The sequence below is a fragment of the Gorilla gorilla genome, chromosome 9, assembly GCF_029281585.2.
Source record: "Gorilla gorilla gorilla isolate KB3781 chromosome 9, NHGRI_mGorGor1-v2.1_pri, whole genome shotgun sequence".
In the NCBI taxonomy this organism is placed as follows: Eukaryota; Metazoa; Chordata; class Mammalia; order Primates; family Hominidae; genus Gorilla; species Gorilla gorilla.
The window spans coordinates 133157099-133170267 of NC_073233.2; the positions used below are offsets into that span (position 1 = coordinate 133157099).

General features: G+C 47.2%; 1 protein-coding gene across 7 annotated transcripts in view; it reads left to right on the forward strand.

Moving 5' to 3' along the window:
* PKNOX2 (PBX/knotted 1 homeobox 2) overlaps positions 1–13169 on the forward strand; it is a 267659-nt gene that overhangs the window by 62481 nt on the left and 192009 nt on the right. For 6 of the 7 annotated variants that reach the window (XM_031016196.3, XM_055356316.2, XM_031016199.3 and 3 more), the window contains exon 2: positions 7336–7406. The exons of the other annotated variant lie outside the window; for it this stretch is intronic. The gene's annotated coding sequence lies outside the window, so the exon portion shown is untranslated. The remainder of the gene's footprint in view (positions 1–7335; positions 7407–13169) is intronic. 7 annotated transcript variants of the gene reach the window in all.

Genomic DNA, 13169 nt, shown 5'->3' on the forward strand with positions numbered 1-13169 from the left:
GCTTCAGTCGCCACTTTTGCTTCCTTTGGGTTTATAGTATGTAAAAAGTGGAGGCATGTTTTTAAGGTGTCTTAATTATTTTCTGCTGTCCCTTAAGTCAATATTCATTTTCTTCATTAACGCCGTTTGAGCAACTACTGACCTCACTGGGTCTGTGGCACCTGCTGCAAAAGGCAGTTTCTCAGAGAGCCCTGGAGGAGCCACAGAGAACAGAAGAGACTTTCTACCAGCCTTGAAAGGCTCAGGAGGCCCCCTGCTGCCTCCACTGCTGGTCCTGGCTGGAGCAAGGCTGGGTTAGACGAGGGTTAGAACCCAGCTCAGCCGTGTATCAGTGGCATGGCATGACCTTGGGTAGTGTACTGCTCCTCTCCCCTCCTTTACTTAAAAATCAGTTAAACAAAAAAGATACAATAGCCTTAACATTCTAGAGCAACTCAGTCCTGCACAACCTTCCACGATGACAGAAACGTGCTCCATCTGAGCCGTCCAGTATGACAGCCACTAGCTACATGTGCTGTTGAGCACTTGAAATGTGGTGAGTGAGAATGAGGACTGAATTTTACATTTCATTTCATTTTAATTAATTAGAATTAGAATTTTAAAAGTCACACGTGGCCATTGGCTACCTTACTGCACCATGCAGCTATAGAGGATGAAAACAGGTGGCAGTCATGTAGTCCATAGAAGGAGCTCAGCAAGCCCAGTGTCTGGCACATAGTAAGCACTCAATAAATGTTTGCTATTATTAGGTCTTAGGTGTCTTGCTTTCTGGCCCACCACACCTGATGGCTCTCAATGACACCCCACACTGGCTGTCCCGGAGTCACCTGGGGGAGGGAGGGAAGGTGTTGCTGTATGGTCCATGTCAGTAATGAGCCTTGCACTGAATGTTTCTGGTCTGCTACTTTCCCTGGAGGGTCATGTGAGCCGGAGTGGTATGTGGCCTGCTTTGCAAGTGATTAACATGGTGTAAGCAATCTGCATAGAGAGAAAAAACCCTCGGTTGGTATTCCATTATTCTATTAGAGTTTCAGAGCCAGGATTAAGTGGACATGATTTCTTCCTATGGGCCATTAATTTTGTTTTATTGCTGGTCTGATGGCCATTACCCTTTTTTGCCAATGCATTCCCCCATTAGGTTTGTACAATTAACAAAATATGTGCTGTTAGGGCTTTGATAGGAGGAATGGGATGGAAATAAAAGGAGGGGGTGCAACCGCTACAGAGTTGGGGGTGGGGAAAGTGTCCACAATGAAGGGAAGCCTTCAGCCCCTGCCTTCTGGCCACTGGCATTCCTGGGAAACTGCAGTAAGACCTTTCCCCAGCTCTTTCCCGACTAGGAGTGGAGGAGTTGCCCAGGTGAGAGGGAGAGACACTTGGTGGGTCCATGGGGGAGCGGTGTTGACATTTCCTGGCCCTCCTCCTCCAGCCTGCAGCTGAGTACGGCACAGCTGAGAACATAATGCGACACCCCCACCACCCCCACACTATCACCTTGAACCCGATACTGCTCAGCAGGCAGCATGAGTCAGCCTCTAGGTGTCTGGCCCCGTGACGGGGGAGACTTCTGGGGCAACACCTGCCTTCTCTCTATGGGGCAAACAGGAGGACATGTGCCCAGTTAAAAGGAGGCGGCTGATACTCTACCTCGTCCAACGATCGACATGTGGAAATGCAGAATTGGCATGTTTAGGTCATACAATTTCTGGAGAAAAGTTAGGAATCCAGATTTCTAAATGTGAAATTTTGCAAGGTTTAGATGTTGGCAGATATAAAAACACTGGACAGGCAAGAGTCAACCTTGGGGCTGGTAGTTGGCAACCTCTGCCAGTCAATAAGGAGTCGTGGAAGGGTACTAAAGGAGACATGGACAGATGAAAATTGTGTTTTAGGAAGATTCCCAGGGCAGGGTTGGTAGGGTGGATGCGCAAAAACAGGGTGAGGCTGGAGACAAGGAGAGTTGGGTTAATGACAATGGGATGGGTAGAAGAGCAGTGATGCTTGTGAGGGAGAATTAGTAAGTCTTGGGTCTTGGTGTTTTAGCACTACAGAGGATGTCCATGGGGCCAGGGAGGCTTGCTTGTGAGCAGGCCCACCCTCATGCTTGAGGGTTTACCTCTGCTGAGACCAAGCCACTCTGTGAGCCCACACCACCCAGTGTATGTGAGTCTTCCCATCCCAGGCTTGGAGGGTAAATTGCTTGCTTCTGCCTGGTGTAGAAAGGTCATAAGTATGTCCACTTCTTCCTTCCATATGGGATAAATATTAAGGTTAACCCACCAGTGCCAACATTCCTAAGATAACTTCATATTCATACCTATACTGACAGGTCCAGGCCCAAGAGTCGAGGCTTGGCCTGGGCAGGGCCTGAGGAGTGTCACAGAGGAAGCCTTTCCAGGTCCTTTGCAACTGGGTGCCCAGCACTGCCTGTAGCACAGGGGGCTGAGGACTAGTGTGGAATTAGCATCCAGGCCCAGTGGGCTTTGAGGAAGGCCGTGCAGTACCCTCAGTGCTGGATGCATAAGAGTCTCAGAGCCAACAAGTTAGCACTAGGTAATTATATCTATTTAATTACATAGCTATTGTGTCATTTAGAGCCTGCTGGTCAGGGGCCACAGTGCCTGACTGACAACCTCATGGAACAAGTGTAAGCAACTGCAAAACATTGTCAGGTGATGAGGGTGCACGGGTGGAACAGAGCAGGGACTCAGTGAGATATGGTGGGAGCTGCGGATACGCTTTTGGAGGGACGAGTGGTCCATCAGGTGTTTGCTCCTGGAATGGCCTATCTCAATCAGATTTTTCCACCAAAGTTTTGTTTCTCTTCTGGAAGCTTGGCTTATAGGCCTACAGAGGGCTTTGCAGAGGACAGGAGCATCCAGAGAGACTCTTAGTGTTCAAGAAGGAGTTGTCACAATTTGGTCCTCATCCCCAAAGTCTGGCTTGGGCAAGAATAGGAAAACTTGTCATGGGCAGCAGGATGAATGCAGAAGTCCTCAGTCTTCTGGATTTGCCTCTCTTTTTCCTATTCAGTTGCAGCCATTTTTTAATTAAGTTATTAATATGTCCTAGGCATTGCACAAATGAGATGGTACATGCACCATCTTATTTAAAGGTGCTACTGTTAGCACACTTTTAAAGATGAGAAAATTGAGGTTCATAGAAGCTAAGGTTAGGTCAATGACGGGCCCTGGTTTAAACCTGAAACTGACTCCAGCATCTTTACTCTTAACCTCAATGATACACCGTGCTAGCAAGAGACTTAGTGCCCTCCCTGGAGGATTGGTTTGGGCAATCTCAGAGATTGTCAGATGGAGTTTTATTTTAAAGATCTGGTAGTTTAACTCTACCACTTTGCAGATGAGGAAACTGAGGCATACAGCGATTAAAGTTCCTTGTCCAAGATCAAACAGTAAGTTAATAACAGAGTCAGGGCATGAACCCATGTCTGGCTGACCCCCCGGTCTAGTGCTCTCTGTGTCAGACCTATGGCTTTGCTAAACCCCCAGCTCATCTTCCTCTTTACCTGGATAGGTTTCATAGATGCCTGCACAGCTATCCTTGAGGATGCAGAGACAAGTTCTATCACGCTACCTCCTATGGGAAGCTTTCTTCTATCCCTCTTCCTGCCTCTTTTCCAAATAAGCATGACCATTCAACTCCCTCCTCATTTACCATTTCATAAATTCCCTCATATCTACAAATGTGAATCGCCAATCTCATTTATGATTCCATTTTATTTTCACGATGAATAAGACAAGCCTGAGTTCAAATTCTGGTTGCATTATTGCACGGCTGAAAGCCTTTGCCATGATTATTTGCCTGTGAGGATCACAGACAGCTGGCTTTGGAAGGCCCTAAAAACATCAGGCACATGGATGGTTCCCCAACAGGCATCCATGGGGTAGTGCCAGTCCAGGAAGACTTTTTCAGTGGTGCATATTGATGAGTGAAACATAAGTACAGTGTGTAGAGATTGCATGTGCTTACACACACAGGTGTGTGTGGGGTGTGTGTGTGTGTGTGTGGAGAGAGAGAGAAAATGATGCTCCGTTTCTCAAAGGATGGCTCTTTATTGTGAGATTTTTGCACTGTTTATTTTGGGGGAGATGAATTATTTCATGAAATGATGGTGAGAGAAGACACTATTAATGTTTTATCAAAATACAAGTTTGTCAACACTATCAGCCTTCGAATGCTGTTCAACACTTTACTGATGGCTGAAACCCAAATCTGGGAAACATGCTTTGAGCAGCTTCTCACCCAGTGCACGATTCTCCTCTCAGTGTTGGGAGTTCACTACCTTCCAAGGAAGACTCGCTCATTTCTGGATGGTTCTCATTGCCAGAGAATTCTTTCTTATGTTGAACTGCAGATTGGCTTCCGCTAACATCTAAAGTTAGTCCTAATCCTATCCTCTAGAGCAACACAGTCCCCGTCTCACATAGTTTCTTCAAATATTTGGAGGACTACCATGTGGGAGAAGGATTGTATTGCTTTAGTCACTAGAGCAAGGACCAGTGGATAATTTTAGAAAGGGACAAGGAAGATACATCTCTAGTTTTTTCTACCATATCTTCTGCCTCATAGCCTCCTAATAATACTGAAAACAGCCACAACAGCAAAGATAGCTAACATTCAGCAAGTGCTTATTTTGTGTAAGGCAGCGTTCTAAGAACCTTTCAGTATATTAAGTCATTCATCCTCACCACCACCCTCAGAGGAGGAGTTAGCATTAGCCCTATTTTATAGATGAAAAACAGGCACAGGAGCACTAAGTGACTTGCCCATGGTCAAGCCAGAATCGAAACCTATCCAGTGTGATTCCAGAGCCTACCCTTTGAACCACCAGACTTCTAACCCACAATTTAACCACTAGACATCTTCTCTCTCCTCTCTTTTCTATTCATCATTGTCAAAGTTCCTAAAATATGATGCTAAAACTACATATAGAACTAATACAAACTGGTAAGTTCAGAATGGAGGAGATCATTCAACCCTCAGTTGGGTACCATATGGCTATTACTGCAGCCTGTGATCACATTTAGTGAGTTTGGCAACAATATCATATCCTGGGCTCATTTTGAGCTTGGATTTAAATCAAATAATCCAAGTCTTTTTTTTTTTTTTTCAAACTGGGTCATCCCATTATGGTTTTTTGTTTTTGTTTTGTTTTGTTTTGTTTTGCAATGCTTTTTTTAATGTAAGAGTGGGATTTGGCATATATATTCGTGTCAAATCTTTTCTACAAAAGTCGGTGAAAAAAAGTGGGTTTGCATGTGGACGCAGGATATACTAATTTGATGGTTTAGAGTAATGAGATTGTGGGCATTTTTTTCTTTATTTTCAAAATTATTTCATTTGTAGTTGTCATGATGTTATTGTGCAAGAAATAAAAACTGGTAAAGGAAAAGTGAACTTTTAACTTTTGGCCTGTTCTTTCAGCTTGCTAAAAGTTTTATAACAATCTAGAATCTATGCCTCCAGCACAGTAACTGCTTTTCTCAGCTTTGCATCATGTGCACCTGAAAAGTTGGCCATATCTTCTTTCAAGTCACAGGTGTCTCAGACAGACAGTCCCACAGGACAGGGATAGAGCATACAGCTCCATGTAATTTAATCTAGAGACTTCATGTGCCAAGTTCATATCATGCTCAGTAGTAATATGTAAGTAGTTTAGAATAATACAAGTTGGAACCCATTGCCAGCCAAGGGTTGGTTCTGAGGTGCTGGTGGTGGACTCTGGTTGGAATGATGAGAGTCCACCATTCAACTTTTCAGCAGATATTTACTGAGAACCCAGCACAGGCTGGGCACTCTGCTAGGTTCTGGGGATATAAAGATGCAGAAGACATGGTCCTTCTTTTCAGTGGTTTGTAGGCCAGTGGTCTGGTTCCGCCTCTGAGTCACCTCCATGAGCTATGAGCCTTGATCACGCAGGTGTAAGGAGACAGCCCCTGAGGAAATGACTTTGCCTCGAGGAAGTCATCACGAACAAGAGAGAAAATTTGGTTTCCTCAGCACATCTCACTACAACCCATGCCTGAATCTTCTAACTGAAATTCCACCTTCTTCCAAAAAGGCTTGCTTGTCTTAATTAAAGGGAAAGTGCTAAAGATGGCAGGGACATGTGAGGGTTTACATTATGTCAAGTCCTTGTTGAACATCCTTCAGTGTCTCTGTGATCCCACAGGCTAGCCTGCCCTCTATTGCCTGACACCAAAACCCCTGGATGCTCTGGCCCCACCTTGCTGAGCTGGCACTATTCTCTCCTCTAGTGTCTTTCAGGCAGACCAGTCTCTGCGTCATCCCAGGACCCTCCATGCCCTTCTGCCCCTTGGCCCTTGCTTGGATAGCCCCCTTCTTTGGAATGCCTTCTCCCTCCCTCCCACCAGCCAATTCTTGTCTGTCCAGTCCGCCAAGATCCCATTCAAATTCCACCTCCTCATGAAAACTCCCTTGAGTGCCGCGACTCTTGCAGACTTCATGTCTCTGTGGAGAGAAAATAGGCATCGCTTCTGTACACTTTAGCACAACTTCATATACAGTCTGGCCTTATTGGGGGTTCTTGTATATGGGTGATCTCCCTTCCCCAGCAATGTGGAGGCAGTGCTTTTATAACAGGACAGCATGTGTAGATTACAGAGCAGACAACTGATAAATATGTGTTGACTGTTTTTATTTTTAGAAAATTGTTTTATCTCAGAAAGAGAATTAAAAGCAGGCAGATTTTTTTATCTTTCCAGTCCTGCCGCATCATTCTTCTGTATGCACATTTTTCTTCCTGCCCAATTGGACTCTTCACCTTCACTTGCAAGTTCTCGTCTGCAGCAAGACTTTCATATTCCTGAGGTAGACAACAGGGTCAGCGTCGTCGTTTGCTTGCCTTTTGCAGCCTTCCCTGTCTAGATTGCAAAGTTTCATAGGGGCCCTTCTGCTCTGTTCCCCTGCATGGGGTCTTCCAATAGGTAGGAGGCACCAGTAAATGATTATTACCTTGGTCAGCTCAGGGCACTTGACAACCATGAGGCTTTTTTCTCCTCTGGTAGTCCTATAGGGAAGGGGAATACAAGTCCTACGAAATGGAGGCATCAAGCAGGTAGAGGAGGGCATGAACCTCTCGCTCTGCCCTGATTAGGTCTCTAAACAATAATGGTTTTGCACGAGGAGTCTCTTGCTAGGAAGCTTTCTCACTCAGCACTGCGGGCACATGGCTGCCAGCCCTGGCCTTTTTCCTGAGCCAAACCCACCTCTGGGTTTACTCCCTTCCCCACCCTGGCTTTCACTTCTGCAGCATCTTACACAGTCTATAAAGATGTTTTCTTTCATTGGCAGGTGAAGTCTGGAGCAGGACTTCTGAGGCTTTCTATCCTCCATGCTGCTCACTAGAAAAGGGGCTGTGAACTGTAAGTAACTTTGATTGGCGTTTTCCGTGCTGACTCAATAAGGTTAGGGGTTAAAGACCAGCCCTGAACCTGATCTTTAACAGCCATGCATTGTGCAAGAGAAACACTCAACAAAGAGCTAGTCAGAATGTAAAATACAGTGGAGCTCTAATTAGATTATGTCTGAATGTGACAAAGAGGCCCTGTAATATGACATCGTATTTAATTAGACTATATTGATTGTGCATTAAGGTGGACTTGATGTGTTACATGTGTCACGAGTGCCGGAGAAAGAAGCTCTTGAGTCTGCAAGGCCGACCCAGACCCCAGCCACTATCGCCTGTGGGCTAAGCCTGGAAGGCAACGAGAGGAGGAAGTGGCAACATCAGTCCTCAAACTGGGCCAAGTTTATAGCCTGCACTTGTTTTACATCTGGTTATTTCTGGGGAGGCATGAGGGAGGAAAAAGGAAATGCTGCTGACCGCTTCCCTTCCATCAGCCCAGTAATAGCTTGACCTCTTAGGCTTATTCGCTCATATTGGTTCTCCCCACTTGGCAAAAGTCTACCCACCTGTGGGACCCGGCCTAAGTCCAGCCTCCTCTGTGGAGCCTTCCTTGGTAACGCCAGCTGGAAGCGATCTCTTCCCCTTCTGAAATTCCGCAGCATTCACACACGCTGCCCCTGCGTGTGTCCCCTGCCTCTGTCCCCACCTCTGGCTGTCACATAACCATAACCCTCTCCAGCAAGGCCGTGAGCTCCTGGGGGGTAAAGTCTGGGATTCCTACTTCTCAGTCTGCCCACTGCACACTCAGCCTAGTCGCTCTTTAATAAGTGTTACCTGGATGACTGAGTTGCCCTGGGCAGGCATAGTTTCCCCACGCTGCTTATGGGGCTACCTGAGGCTGAGCTGTTGCTGCCGCGACTTTGATAGTACATTGGCTTCCAACCAGTCCATGGAATTATAAATGATTAACCGTTAACAGCGCACATCTTCACCTCTGTGTAAAAATAGATTGACTGTAATGAGTATTTGAATAAATCATAAGAATGGCCGCCCTGCGATCGGCTAACATCCTGCCGATGGCTGCCCGGTGAGCGAGCAGGGCGCCGGCCCTCCCGCCTAATGGCCTGCGATTCAGGGCCGGTCGCCTCTGTGATTGACGGGCCTGGGCTCCCGGGGCACCTCCTCTGCAGCCCTGCTCAGGAGCAGTCGGATCTCCAGGCTGGGGTGTTGGGGGAAGGGTACCTCCCTCCATCCTGTTCCAGGAAAGCCTGTCTAGGAGGTGGGAGGGGGGGGTGGGCGGAGGGGCAGACTAGAAGATAATGACCTTTGTGAGAATCGATGTCTCCTCGCATCGGAGGTTAGAGGGACCTCATAAGTCAAGTATGAGGAGCAAGCTGAGCATGAACCTTAATGAGAGCTGAGAGCGTGGGGGGAAATAGGCCTGCGCATCCCCCCGATCCCCGAGGGCAGCTGGGCACCTGGCTCTGGCCACCACACCCAGGAAAGCTCCCTGGCAGGGACACAGCCTTGGGCCTACAGACAGGAAGCAGGAAACACAGGTTTCTTCAGGTCCCAGGCCTCTGAAATGGAAAGATTCAAATGACCTTTCAGGGAGTGGTTTACCAGGGTGGCCTCAGGCATGGGGAGCCTGCCTTTTGGAGGGAAAGGAAGAAGAGGAGACGGGGAGGCAGGCTCAGGGTGATAGGGCCCAGTTGAGGAGGGAAGCGTCTAAAAGTCTGAAGTTTCAGAGACAAGGCCAGTGAGGGCTGGATTTGAGAGGGAAACAGCAAATATTCCAAGTTAATTCCAGTGGTGTTCCATTTCCAGGCTATGTAAAAAATCACCCATAACAGAATGGCTTAACATCATTTATTCTTCAGGTCAGGAATTCAGAAAGGGCGTGGTGGGGCAGCTTGTCTCTGTGCCACCAGGTGCCACCATGGAATCTCAGTGGGGGCAGCTCAAAAGCTGGTTGCTGGAATCATCCAAAGGCTTGCTCCCTCATTATTCTGGGCTTTGATGCTAGCTGTTGGCTGAGAGGTTGGCTGGACTGTCTTGGCCAGACCCATGTGACAGCTCCATGTAGCCTGAGCTTCCTCACAATATGGCGGCTTGATTCCAAGGGTGAGCATCTAAGAGACAGCAAAAGCCAAGTGGAAGCTGTGTTGCCTTTTATTACCTGCCCTTCGAAGGCAAACAGCATCATAGCCACTGCATTCTCTCAACTGGGGCAGTTGCAAAGGTCCACCTAGGTTTAAGAGAAGGGAACATAAATACCCACCTTCTCCATCTCTCCAAGGAGTATCAACATCACATTGAAAGAACAGGATGAAGAATAGGAATGTATCTTGTTGCAGTCGTCTTTAGAGAATTCAGTCTACCACAATTGGTACTCATCAAGTTAGTGGTCTGGCACAGCACAGCCTCATCTATTTCCCAGAAAGAATAAAAGGAACCCTTCTTTGGGGGTGATTTGTTCTCCCTAGAAAGACAAGCTAAAGAACCCCCTGCCTTAGATAAATTAAACTGTCCCTTAATTCACAGAATGTTTGAGTCGAAAGGGCCCTCGGAGGCCAGGCAAGGATTCCTTCCTGGGCAGGCCATGCTGGTATTAGTAGGTCCTGCAGCTAGCAGAAACTTCGACCTCAGGGTCGATCTCAGCAAGAGTGAGTTGAGTCTGTAACCCACAGCTTCAAGTGTCAGGTCTGGAGGAGTCCTAGACTGTGAGCCAGGACTCCACAAGCCTTGAGCCCTTCACTTACATCCAGGGCTCCCTGGACCTCCATCCCCATGGACTTCTAAGCTGGGGTAGGTTTCACACAAAGATTAGGATTTAAGATGCTACAAGGGTCTGTGCTGTAGCTGGGGAATTCTGGGCAGCCCTTCCTCCCTGACCTCACGTCCCCTGCTCTCCTTTCTTCCCCTCTGCCACATACTATGTCCTGAGGAGGCTGTGCCCTTCAGGAACTATAGTCTCTTTCCTTTGCCATTTTTCTGACCTGGATGCAGCTAAATCCTGGAAGAGGATCTGAATGTCCTGGGTGCCTTGTTGTGACTTAAGGGGATAGAAAAAAAGCCCAAGCAACCAAAGAGTAGAAACAACCAGCCCGTATCCCCAAAGGGCTGAGAGCTGAGAATGGCTAACACCAAAGGGGAGGAGGCAGGGGCGAGAGGGGTGAGTGGACTTGGTCTTGATAAAAAGTGCTAGAGTTTGGAGGAAGAGTCTTGGATTCTTCCACTTATTGGGCACTTAGTACATGCTAGGCATCATGCTAAGCACTTAGGGTGCATCTTCTCACTGAACCCTCACACTATGTTATGGGATGATGTTATTTTCTCTATTACAGAAGAGGAGAGGAGGCTTAGAGAGCAAGAGGAATACCCTAGGAAGTAACAGAATTGAAATTCAACTAAAGACTCTTTATTCTTGAGACTTACACTATTTTCTTGTGTGACACTCAGTTGACTCCTCTGTAAACGGAAATGTCTGATGGCATCATCCCCAATGCTACCGTCATTTCTAAGATTCTAAATGTGCAGATAAGATTTTGGGAACTTGCTTAGATATATCTAAATGGGCCTACTTCATGGAGTTGAGTCTAGGTGAAAGTATGGAAAGATTTCCTATTCTGTCCCCTTTTGTGAAACTTAGGTCAGGAAATTAACATTTAATTTGGGCACATGAAGGAAACAGATGGATACAAACATAAAGGTCATTTAGATTTTCAAGGCTCCAGCTTGGGAGAAGAATGTTGGATTTGAAGTACAAAGATCAGATTTGAAGCCCAGCCTTGGCACCCCTGTGATCCTGGGCACATCTCTTTGGCCTTTGGCTTCCTCATCTCTGGAATAGAAATGGGGTTGTATATACTTCCCAGGACTGCTATGAGGACTCACTGCGATCCAGCATGTGCAGGTACCTAGAGCCATTCTTGGCACACAATAGGTACTCACTAAGGCTCCAGCCATTCACTCGCCCAGTAAATAAATAAAAAGTGGAGTTGGAAAGAAAAGCTATTCCTTTCCATTGCTTCTGACAGAGACGGTCAAGAATCTTGCCTTTAACTGTACTCTCCATAGAAGTTCACTCATAAACTATTGATATTTTAATAATACACATTAGTGTCTTGCCCTTTGACAAATGAATATTGAATGAGCAATAAAGAGGCAAAACACTAGCCAGGTATACTGCTGCAGAGGAGCTAGGATCCTGGCTGGCTGTCCAAGGGAATGCCCGCTTTCCAGAGACCTTGTAACTCACCCTTCACCCCAGTGACCCCTAAGGAAACAGCTCTCAAAAACAGCTCAGAATCCAGCCAGCCCAGCCTGGCCTGAGTAGGGTTTGTCCTCATTTTTTATTTCAGTTGGCTGGAGGGGACTTGAAAGGAGAGAGAAAAGGTCATTAAAGAACCACTAAAAGGGTGGATGTTTTACCCCATGTGAAACACTTTGGATCTTCCCATTACCTTTGTGAAAGGTGGAGGTTTCTTCTTCACATACTCTTTCCTCCGTAGATTGCATCTACAGACAGTCAGTGTGCCCACAAGAAATCAGGCAATGAGCGTAAAAACAACAGACTCGATCCACCCCGCTCGACCAGATCTTGATGGGAACCTATGCTCGAAGGGTGTGTGCTAAGGTTTATAAGGCAGAATTTCCTGCCTTTTCCGGCTTTGCAGCCAGCTCCGTGGCCCCAGCCTCCAGGTTCTCATGGCCTCCATCTAGGCTGGTAGTCCTTGAGTGTGCAGAGAGCAGTGACAGGGGCTTTTAGTTGGTCCAGCTTAATTGGTGTGATTTAATGGCATTTCTGGAGGATTCGGATTCAGGCTTTCCGAGCTGCAAATCTGCTTTCTAAATGTAGAATTTTTGTGGAGTGGTAAAAAATAATGGCTGTTCTGTGATTCCTGCCTCCTGAGCTAGGAGATTGCAATTTACATTATGCAAATAGACGTTATGCAATCAAGGCACTTTAGCAGGAATCTGGCGGCAGAGAGGCCGATTGATGAGATGCCGAGGTCTGCAGCCCCAACTGGAGGCGCCCCGGAAGAGTGAGATGGAGTGGGGAGGGGGTGGACCGGGCAGGGGAGGAGGCAAAGAGTCTGTTTCCCTGGCCCAAGGAGGCCGAGTGGAGCCGGCCCAGAGATGAACGCATCGGGGAGCTGCCAAGGCGACTCTCTCAATTAATGGCTTTGTTTAATCATACCCCCTGTCCAGAAGAGTATTGTCTTACGGATAATTTCGTTTGCCTAACGAGATTTTGCTAATTAAATCTCCTTTCAGTTGGTGTGACTATGCCTGCAGGAGAGGGGGCTATTTGGAGTCTTCTCCATAAACCTTTCTGGAGAGGAGCTGGGAAGGAGGGATGGGAGGGAGGAGAGAGAAGAGGTGGAAAGGGAGAGAGACCCTTTCCCGCTGCAAGCAGGGCAAGAGGCTTTGAGCAGAGTTTGGAAGCTGCAAGGTGGCTGCCACCACCCAAATCGCCTTTCTTCATCCACTGAAATGCAGTTCTAAATCCTTGTCCAGCCTGAAAGGATTTCCCTCTTTTTTCTTTCTCTGTGGTGCCTGTCACTTCCACCATTACCCATTCTCAGGTCCTTCTCAAATCCTCAGAGGGAGAACCGGGAGGCTTATAAGAAGGTTCTGAAGGGTTTCCAAGTGCTGCTCCCAGTATCCCTGGCTGTGGGGGGGCTAGTGATGGTGTAGGGTCCCCTCCTCTTGCCTTTGCAGTTAGCCAGCCAAGCTGGCTCTTCAGAGAGGAAAAATTGCTCCAAAGCTAGCC